Source organism: Helianthus annuus, chromosome 15, assembly GCF_002127325.2.
Source record: "Helianthus annuus cultivar XRQ/B chromosome 15, HanXRQr2.0-SUNRISE, whole genome shotgun sequence".
NCBI classification, from domain to species: Eukaryota; Viridiplantae; Streptophyta; class Magnoliopsida; order Asterales; family Asteraceae; genus Helianthus; species Helianthus annuus.
This window is the reverse complement of record NC_035447.2, coordinates 44,810,649-44,822,086: the sequence shown is the minus strand read 5'-3', so window position 1 is coordinate 44,822,086 and position 11,438 is coordinate 44,810,649.

Genomic DNA, 11,438 nt, shown 5'->3' with positions numbered 1-11,438 from the left:
AGAAGCATGGCTCTCCCTCTCTTTGGCCTCTTCAAGGGCCTTTGCGGCAAGAGCCCCCGCTTTTTTGGCCTCGTCAAGCGCCTTTACAGCCCGGGCCTCCGCCTGTTGGGCTTTAACCGCAATCACCTCGGCCGCAGCCTTCTCTTTGCTCAAAGTAGCATTCGCTGCCTTGGCATTTGTCAGCTCCTGACGAACACGAAACAGTGTTTCATTCACCTTGGCCCAAGATTCTTTCCATGACTTACGCTCACTAGAAAGAGTTTCTCGCCAACTCTTGCGCTCCTCAGAAAGTAACTTGGCAAGAGTACGAACCTGTTTTAGCTCAGCAGTTGCAGCCCACTCTGCGGTCTGTTTCTGCTTCTCAAAAGCAGCCCGGTCCCTTTCAAGCTGCTCCGCACCCGCACGAGCAGCCTTCACCAACTCTTCCGCTTCGGCCCGCAAGCGAGCAGCTTCCTCCTCCCTGCGGCCTAGCACCTTGTAATCGTCCAGAATGGCGTTCGCCACTATGGAACTTCCCACTAACATGGTAGAAAGTTGGTTGATACGCAGCTCACGAGGTGCAGAACGGGCACGTTCAGCTTCAAATGGGGTGCCCAGACCACCCAGAATTTCCTTGCATGCAGAAGGATCATTAGAAATATCATCCCCCTGCATAACAGCCCAGGGGGGTCGATGATAACTCGTACTCCGATCCGAAGTGTACGTACGGTAGTACCACTCCAACTCAGACTCTCTAGGCTGAATTGGAGGTCCTTCATAACCCGCACCCCCGGACGTGGAACCAGATGCCTTCTCAGCAGTTGGCGACTTCTGCGATACAGCCCCAGATTTTTGTGGTCCAACATCAGAAAACCTCAAGTCCAATCCTTCACCATCATTTGGACTGATCAGGTTGTTGGAGGAATCCACAGTATCAAAAATCTGGGACGCAGTCTTCTCCGCTGTTTTCTCGACCTGCACGGTGGTATCAGGAACCACCTTAACAAAAGGTGCCGCAGGATCCTTTGGAACCCCCGCATCTGCAGATGTTGTACGCGAGGAAGATAAAGGAGCATCAAAGAAAGAAAACCCTGCATCTTGTGGTTCTGCAATATAAAAAAGGCAATAACTATCAATAAACAAGTTGTGCATACAAAACACTTGCAAAGTTAAACACTTACCAGCAGGGACCGAGGGTTTCTTTTGAGTTGGACCAGTCCTTTTAGACTGCAGGTTCTGACGTTTCAATTCACCACCAGCAGCAGCTGCCTCCTCCGGTTTCCTCTTACCACCATCAAGGGTGGAACCCGCACCAGCCCCGCCTATAGCCGCACCACCACCTGTAACACCCAAACCCTCAAGGGTATCAGATACTACCACGTAATCAGTATATCTGCGGTAACAAGAACGATAGGTACCTGCGGCCTGTGACACCAATGGAGGGGCAACAGAACCCTCAGTCTTCTCCTTACCACGACCCCGCACGGTTTTCTTTACCTGCTTTTTCTCCACGTGCTTCTTGGGGATACGCTTTTCAAACTTCCCCAGATCCCCAAGAATACCTGCGGTGAAATAATCAAACAAACAATTTACAAGGGTGAACTTTGAAAACAAGAGCAGCTTAGAAAGTACCTTTGCCTTCTGGCACAGGTGCATTCATCACAGCACGTGTGGGTACGCGGAAGTTGCCAACAATCTCCAGATTAAAACCTTCCCGTACATCAACCGCAATCAGCTCAACCTTGCCCTCGAAATCGGGCTCAAACATCCTCCACAGACCAACCGCAGTCTCTGATATAACACATACATGTTACCAAAAGGGTAATAAAGCAAGGAAAACAATGAAGAGTATCAGGCTTACCACCACTCTTTTCCTGCAGAACGGGCCTTGCCTTCCTATCCGGTCTACTGAGCATCATCCGCAACACCCACAACTGGTTGTTGTCTAACTTCTTGAGTTCAATAGGCCGCAGCCTAGAGAACCAATCCACAGTCTTCGTGGTGGCAACAGGAATATCCTCATCGGTGACACCCATATTTACGTCCCGGAAAGTCATATGGGTATAGACCGCACAGGCTTTGACGTAAAAAAACTTCGTCTTCTATTTTGAGACACCCTTGGGAGGTGTCATCAACTTCAAACTCCCATGTCGTTGATTAAAAGAGAAAAAACCGGTGTTCACCGTTAACTGGTAAAACCGCCGGAAGTTCTCAACCGTAACGTCCAACCTATGGGCACGAAAGGTGTACTCAAAGTTCCTAATCCGGAACATCCCAAATGGACTTAGTTGGGAAATATGGAGATGATAGTACTCTAACACCTCAGCAACGAAAACTGTCACCGGCAATCGGAGGTTGCCCTCGGTGAAAAAATCAGCCCACAGGGTGATATAGCCGGCCGGAGCATCGGCACCAGTATCACCCTCTTGTGGGTAAGTGGCTTTCCAGTCGTCAGCCATCTGAATACTGGTCATTAGGGTCCTAAACCCACCTTTCGTCCAATTCAACACCGGTAAACCACCACCGACGGCACCACCATCATCTTCTTCATCTTCATCAGCCGCCACAACCGGCTGTTCAGGGTTTTCACCCTCCACATTGTGTACATTCGACGGTTCAGCCATCAAAAATATGGACAAAGGCAAGAACGCGAGTGGAAAAACTCAAACTACCTCACCGGAATTTCAGAAAATCTTATCGGAGAAGACAAGAGGAAACTGTTTCTCTCACCGAAAATTTTTGAAATTTTGAACAAGTGAGGGGAAACCACGAACGGTTTCCCCTTATATACTCATCGCAATAAATGCAGCATGGAAACTGAATCATCACGTCCAAAAAGAGCGAATTATGCAGCACCACGTGTCAAGCGCCGTTTCCGCTGACAGTTATCACGCGCGCGTAGCCGCCCACGCGCCTGACAAAAGAGACGTTTACACTCCTGCTACAGTGCATTTAATGACCTCGGGCAGTGCAAATGTCCTTTCATTTCAGCACATGCCAGAAAATCTCACCAACTTCCACTAACTCACACGTGCGCTCAGCCACGTGTACAACAAAAAACGACAGCATTATCCAAACACAAGCGGCATGCGGTTTCTCTGGTATACCGCACCATAACCCATACCGCATGTCGTTTTTTTACATACCCCATAAAATAGCCAAAAAATTATATCTTTCCATGGTTAAAGGGGTATAAACATGTCCGCACATACCCACGAGCACACGTGGAATATGCGGAGATGACACACACGAGCCCGTACAGGTATGTCAGATACTCAGAACCAGCGTTGTTCTTTGGACTGAACCGCGTCTCAGAAACAGATAAACCGCATTGCCTTCATTCTCTTCAAGCTTCAAATCCCTCCTGTTCGGTTCACAACCACAGAGGGCGCATAAACAACTTCTTCAACGAGAAGAAGGAAGGGAATGTACGCGCATGCACATCAGCAACCCTGACTCCTGATCCTTCAAGAGCCACATCCGAGCAACACACCCGTTTCAAGCGAGTATGGGGTGACAAAACCGCAGACACTCATGAGTCACTGCGGACACAACCATAGCTTCCGCAAACGGTTGCTACGGAAGAGCCACAACTAAGTCATCACAAAGATGAACGAAGCTACTTCAAGGAAAACTCCTCGATATTGGAGCGTGAAGGAAAGTGGCTAAGGAAGAGGTGCAGACGAGATCCCCAATGCTCATACAAGATCTCGTCGAACAACAAGCGGTAGAACAGCGGTAACAAGTCTGCTTATGACTTTGTTACCCTACTTGGAAGACGGATAGAATAAACAATGGTGGGCATTACCATGCTTATGACCATGTTTATTTGACCATTATCCAAATTCACATTGTTCGACCAAACATGGCCAACAATGATGCAAGTACCCAACATTGTTCCCACAACCGTGGCCAACAATGTCAAGCAACGAGGTAACCGCAAAGGACGTGCGGTTACTAGAGAGCTAATTGGAAGAACATGAACACCCCACAAAAGGGATCATCATTCGATGTCCAATCATGACAAAAGAAAACTCTCTTCTTCATTCACCACCTCAAAGGTTGGTTCGAAGTTTGTGCACACCTTCAACCACCATCTCAGAGATTGGTTCGAAGTTTGTGCATACGCCCAGCAAGGTCTCAAGGTTGGTTCGACACACCAACAGGTGGCACCCAACCCAAGGCTGAGAATTTCGCATCAAACGAAACATGCTCACCGGTACGGAAGAGGCATCAAATGACCCTTCCAGACCTCCAGCTTGATTTACAAAGAGCAAAGACCATCTACATGGCCTAGGATCTTCTCCAGACTCCAAACTACCTTCTAAACACCATAGTCCAGTACTCCTCCCACATGCAACTTGCATATGGCAGCAACACTAGACTGGGGGACTTGAAGGGGTATGGTCCCAGATCTCGCGTCAGCATCAACCGCGAGTGACCATTACCCTTATCAAAACCCCCACTAGCTAACAACCTACTTATGTCCGTGCGGGAACGCGTCGACACAGTGGTTGAATCCAATCTGTCCAGTGATGGAGGAGGACTTACCTGGAATATGAGAACGGTATAGCGATGCGGCTGGCACCGCATCTGGTGTATGAAAACGGAAGTATTCACAGCGATGCGGCCTGGCACCACATCCAGTGAACACTTCAATCAATACAGAGAAGCTGGATAACAACAACAGTCATCCACAGCCGACGATGCGGCCTGGCACCGCATCTCGCGTATTTCTTGATCAAAAGAGTAAGACGCGGGAACATCTACAGTTACCGCAGACAGCGATGCGGCTTGCACCGCACCCTGTCTACTCATCAAGTGGGACTGACACCACAGAGCAAGTAGCACCAATGGCAGCCGCCTGTCAGGACTACGTAAGCAGCAGACTGACGTGGCGTCGCCTCCCCGGCCGACATGTCTGACACACCTGCAAGGGTGCAGCATGCCGTCAGTCTATCCATCCACCTCCTCCTTCACTCCTCGGCTATAAATACCAACCCCAAACCAGGTTTGAGGTATCTATTCACAACTCTCTCACTACTACTACTATCATACTTTGCTTCCCAAGCAGACTACTGATTCTCACGCCGGAGAGTGGTAACAAGGAGCACCCCCACCCCATCCTCCTTGTTACGAGTCACGGTTTGTTTCCTTGTGCAGGAGATCGACCTACCGGTGATCCAGCCAGCGATCCTCGAGAGGAAGGGATTAACCCTTCTTGACGAGACTAGTGAGTTAACCCCGCCCGGTTAACCATTGTTTCATCAGTACCGTACCGACATATTTTGGTATCGGTATCAGTACCCAGTTTTGGCGAAATTCGGGATCGGGATTTTCGGGATCGAGACGGGATCGAGATTTGCTCATCCCTAGTTCATGCGACTGGCCTCATCCCTAGTTCATGCGACTGGCCTTGTCCCTTCGCACGAAGGGTATGTTTTCTTCCGTTCCGGCATTTTCTAAGTGTTGAATGTAACTCAGATCCCAAATCTCAATATGGACGATTCTGTGTTAACAGAGTGTGAATTGTGGAGGCCTTGGCTTCCAATCTAGTTCCACCGCCTCACTTGAACTTGCAAACGAACACCCAAACAATCTCCTAGATCTAGAATGAGTTAACCCCGTCCAACCTCCAATACTTGGTACCTATCTTCTATGTTGAGACGACACACCTGGGTTGTCCTTATTCGGCTGTTTGGTATTTACATTCTGTTATTTACTTTATGTATATTCATGACCAATCGGTTCATTAACTATGCTAATGAACTTGTGCTTTGGTGAACTTATAATGAGGTGTTATACCTCCATGCATGACTTTTGTGAATTCCATGACCTACTAGACTATTATTATACTATATAATATACTATATAGCATAATTGAACTCACGACGTAACCGGTTAATGGTTAAAAACGTTTAAACAAATCGTTGTTCGTGCAACAGACCCACTCGCGCGAAGGAAGACTTCCATTCGCGCGCAGGGAGCTTCTGTTCGCACGAAGGGACACTTCCCATTCGTGCGAACTGAGTTGTGGTGTTTCGGTTTCCATTTATTTCAGTTCTACGTTCCTCGTTACTGATTCTAACGGGCAAATCAGGACCCGTGAAATCACAGTATCTTACTGTCATAACGAGTGCCTAGACGAAATATAATTTTTGTTTAATCATACTTTTATACTTTTATACTTATATACTTTACATTCCAAATCCGAATCCTCCGTTCAACTCCAACGACTCATACTTTCGTTTACCCCATATAGGGTAACCTCAGTGTTCCCCTCGTCAACAACTCATCAACCCGCGGGATTTACAAACGAAGATTTGCAAAACTGTGAGTATACTCGAACACCCTTTTTCGCTTTACACAGTTAGGTACAATATGTTTACTTTATCAACTTACATAATCACACTTATACTTTATGCAATCGCACAAACAATCCAATCATGCATGCTTAATATGTTATACTTGATTCGTGTTTCTGGAACATTCTTATGTGATGAACTTGTCATTAACTTCGTACAAGCATCCCCTTAACATGTATAGCGCTATAGGAGTAACGCACCGCCCGTAGTCTTGTGGTCATGTTAAGTTAAAATAGAACGGTCCTATCGTTGCTACGATAGGATTACGCTAGCGGTAATCTTTGGTTTGACACTTTAATCGCATGCCAGTTTTACGTTAATCTAGATAACAAAGTTTGCCATGTGGATTCGTTTAAACATTTTATTATACTTATGTTATTATTAAACTTGTATACTCGCCAATACATTTTGTATTGAACTGTACTTTAAACATATTGCAGGTTGATGATGTTGATGTTGATGAAAGTTAGTAGGATGACTAGATGCACACGTCATAAATCTAGTTATGTTGTAGTTTTGATTGAGAAACGTGTTGTATTTTGCTTCTTGTATTGTTGTATTTTCGAAACAATTGTTGTATTCTAGTTTCCATATGTTGCACTTGACAAATTTTGCAATGAAATGAAATCAGTTTTGATTAAATATTGTCGCAATAGTGTTATGAAGTCTCGAGCAATCTCGTCCTCGTCCCGCCCCAATGTTTCCGCCATCGGTTGAGGTGTGACAAGTTTGATTTTTTAGCCAGCCAATCTGGAATAACTACAAACGCACGCCATTTCTCGTTTACACCCCAAGTCCCCCCCCCACACACACACACCCGTGAAATCACAGTATCTTACTGTCATAACGAGTGCCTAGACGAAATATAATTTTTGTTTAATCATACTTTTATACTTTTATACTTATATACTTTACATTCCAAATCCGAATCCTCCGTTCAACTCCAACGACTCATACTTTCGTTTACCCCATATAGGGTAACCTCAGTGTTCCCCTCGTCAACAACTCATCAACCCGCGGGATTTACAAACGAAGATTTGCAAAACTGTGAGTATACTCGAACACCCTTTTTCGCTTTACACAGTTAGGTACAATATGTTTACTTTATCAACTTACATAATCACACTTATACTTTATGCAATCGCACAAACAATCCAATCATGCATGCTTAATATGTTATACTTGATTCGTGTTTCTGGAACATTCTTATGTGATGAACTTGTCATTAACTTCGTACAAGCATCCCCTTAACATGTATAGCGCTATAGGAGTAACGCACCGCCCGTAGTCTTGTGGTCATGTTAAGTTAAAATAGAACGGTCCTATCGTTGCTACGATAGGATTACGCTAGCGGTAATCTTTGGTTTGACACTTTAATCGCATGCCAGTTTTACGTTAATCTAGATAACAAAGTTTGCCATGTGGATTCGTTTAAACATTTTATTATACTTATGCTATTATTAAACTTGTATACTCGCCAATACATTTTGTATTGAACTGTACTTTAAACATATTGCAGGTTGATGATGTTGATGTTGATGAAAGTTAGTAGGATGACTAGATGCACACGTCATAAATCTAGTTATGTTGTAGTTTTGATTGAGAAACGTGTTGTATTTTGCTTCTTGTATTGTTGTTGTATTTTCGAAACAATTGTTGTATTCTAGTTTCCATATGTTGCACTTGACAAATTTTGCAATGAAATGAAATCAGTTTTGATTAAATATTGTCGCAATAGTGTTATGAAGTCTCGAGCAATCTCGTCCTCGTCCCGCCCCAATGTTTCCGCCATCGGTTGAGGTGTGACAAGTTTGATTTTTTAGCCAGCCAATCTGGAATAACTACAAACGCACGCCATTTCTCGTTTACACCCCAAGTCCCCCCCCCCCCCACACACACACCCGTGAAATCACAGTATCTTACTGTCATAACGAGTGCCTAGACGAAATATAATTTTTGTTTAATCATACTTTTATACTTTTATACTTATATACTTTACATTCCAAATCCGAATCCTCCGTTCAACTCCAACGACTCATACTTTCGTTTACCCCATATAGGGTAACCTCAGTGTTCCCCTCGTCAACAACTCATCAACCCGCGGGATTTACAAACGAAGATTTGCAAAACTGTGAGTATACTCGAACACCCTTTTTCGCTTTACACAGTTAGGTACAATATGTTTACTTTATCAACTTACATAATCACACTTATACTTTATGCAATCGCACAAACAATCCAATCATGCATGCTTAATATGTTATACTTGATTCGTGTTTCTGGAACATTCTTATGTGATGAACTTGTCATTAACTTCGTACAAGCATCCCCTTAACATGTATAGCGCTATAGGAGTAACGCACCGCCCGTAGTCTTGTGGTCATGTTAAGTTAAAATAGAACGGTCCTATCGTTGCTACGATAGGATTACGCTAGCGGTAATCTTTGGTTTGACACTTTAATCGCATGCCAATTTTACGTTAATCTAGATAACAAAGTTTGCCATGTGGATTCGTTTAAACATTTTATTATACTTATGCTATTATTAAACTTGTATACTCGCCAATACATTTTGTATTGAACTGTACTTTAAACATATTGCAGGTTGATGATGTTGATGTTGATGAAAGTTAGTAGGATGACTAGATGCACACGTCATAAATCTAGTTATGTTGTAGTTTTGATTGAGAAACGTGTTGTATTTTGCTTCTTGTATTGTTGTTGTATTTTCGAAACAATTGTTGTATTCTAGTTTCCATATGTTGCACTTGACAAATTTTGCAATGAAATGAAATCAGTTTTGATTAAATATTGTCGCAATAGTGTTATGAAGTCTCGAGCAATCTCGTCCTCGTCCCGCCCCAATGTTTCCGCCATCGGTTGAGGTGTGACAAGTTTGATTTTTTAGCCAGCCAATCTGGAATAACTACAAACGCACGCCATTTCTCGTTTACACCCCAAGTCCCCCCCCCCCCCCACACACACACACACAATCTCTCTCTCTCTCTCTCTCTCTCTCTCTCTCTCTCTCTCTCTCTCTCTCTCTCTCTCTCTCTCTCTCTCTCTCTCTCTCTCTCTCTCTCTCTCTCTCTCTCTCTCTCTCTCTCTCTCTCTCTCTCTCTCTCTCTCTCTAAAATCTCATTTGGTTTTCACTGACAAATGCAAATCCAAACTTAATAAACAAAATTTGAATCAATACATGGACAGTTTGTTAGCAACTATTTCATCAATGAGAAAAGTGGACCTTAATTTCTTTATAGGGCCAATAAGTGTTGATGGGCTTGATATCTGTACTAGAAAAAAACTTATCCTAATGAAATGATGTAACTGGGCTGTTGATGTTTCTCATAATGGACTCCTCAATACTCACTAGTCGTGTGGCCAGTGGCCGTGGGCTACTCTCAAGATTTAAAAAAAAAAGTATATAATTACTTAGAAACAAATTTTCATAAATCATAACATGTTCAAACTAGAATTTCTTTTATGCATAAAAAACTAAACTATTAAAATCCAAAAATGGATTTAGAAGCTCATATTTGTAAAATAATAATATCTAATAAAACAAAAGAAACTATTTCGGATATTTGAATCAAACATCATAATAATAAAATCCAATTTGAAATTCGATGTTTGATTTCAAAATTGATATTCGAATTTGGTTTGATGCAAATTTGAAGTTTTTCAAGTCGTGTGGCAAATTTTACTCCTTTCATACCAATAATCCTAAACTATATCCTATTACACTGGTTTAAATCTGAGACCTTTCATCTAAAAGACATATGTCTCTATCAAGTAAACTAGCCTCATATTAACAAAAATAATTGTTTTGTCACTGCCCTTAATGTACGGTAAAACAATTTTCTGTTTTATAGATATATGACAAAAACATTTTTGGGGGAATATCCCTGAATTTTTTTCTTCTAGGTTGCCACTCTACATAGGTAACTCACACATTTCTTTGTATAGTCTACAACCAGTGGCGGAACTAGAAGAAATATTCAGGGGTATCCCAAATTTTTTTACGATACATTTATAGAACATAATTTTTTTTACCAGCATTACGGGGCGGGGCCGATCCTAAAAATTTAAGTGCCCTGGGTGAGCCAAAAAAAAGGCACTTAGGCCTTACCGAATTAAATTTTATAAACTAGTTTTTTTAAAGTTATTAGTATTTAGGTTAACGAATCAATATTGAACATATCACATTTGGGCTAGGCTTTATGAATTAATATTAGCAATAAGTTTTTAGATATTAGATTGGGCTAGGTTTATTTTTAATTTTTAGATCACAATCACAATTAGCACAACAATCTAATACACTATTGGGTTATTATTTGGTTATTTGGGCTAATTACTATTGGGCTATCATTTGTTTTTTGGGCTAATATAATCACTATTATTTGGGCTTGATTTCAGTTTGTAATTTTTTTTCCAGGGGTGTCCTAGTACTTGTTGAGGGGTGTCCTTAGTATAAAAATCAAAAAAAAAAAAAAAAATTTTACACTACCGGAAAAAAGTTGAGCCGTAGCCCGTGCTACGCCCCAACCTACATTAGGTCCGCCCCTGTCTACAACCTACATGATTTTAAATCATGCCCACTTTACATCTTACCCTCAAAGCAACAACTACTGATTTACAATGATGTCCCTTCACTAAAATGACCGGAAGTATAATGAATATAGTTACTGAGGACACACATGTCATTAATCTTTAACTTTACCTTGGCTGCATGTGAGAATCCAAAACTTCCTTGCTATCTCACAAAGGTCACAATAGCTTAACTTTCAAACCTAACCTAAAGACAGATTATGTAAGATAAAGAAACAAGAATGAAAAATTGATACTAGCGGCAATAATTCCTTACCTATTAATAAGGGGAGGAGGGGTGGTTCACTAGTGATAGTTTCTATCACTCCCACTATCCAATCAAATCATGCCATGTCAGCACCCAATATTCTATACCTAGTGATAGAAATGTAGGGGGGGGGGGGTGGTATCACTAGTGATGGTATCACAACCTTTTTATTTATTCCATCAGTGTACAACTCCTCAGCACTAGAGTACAACCCACCATACACAAAGTTCCAAACTTTCA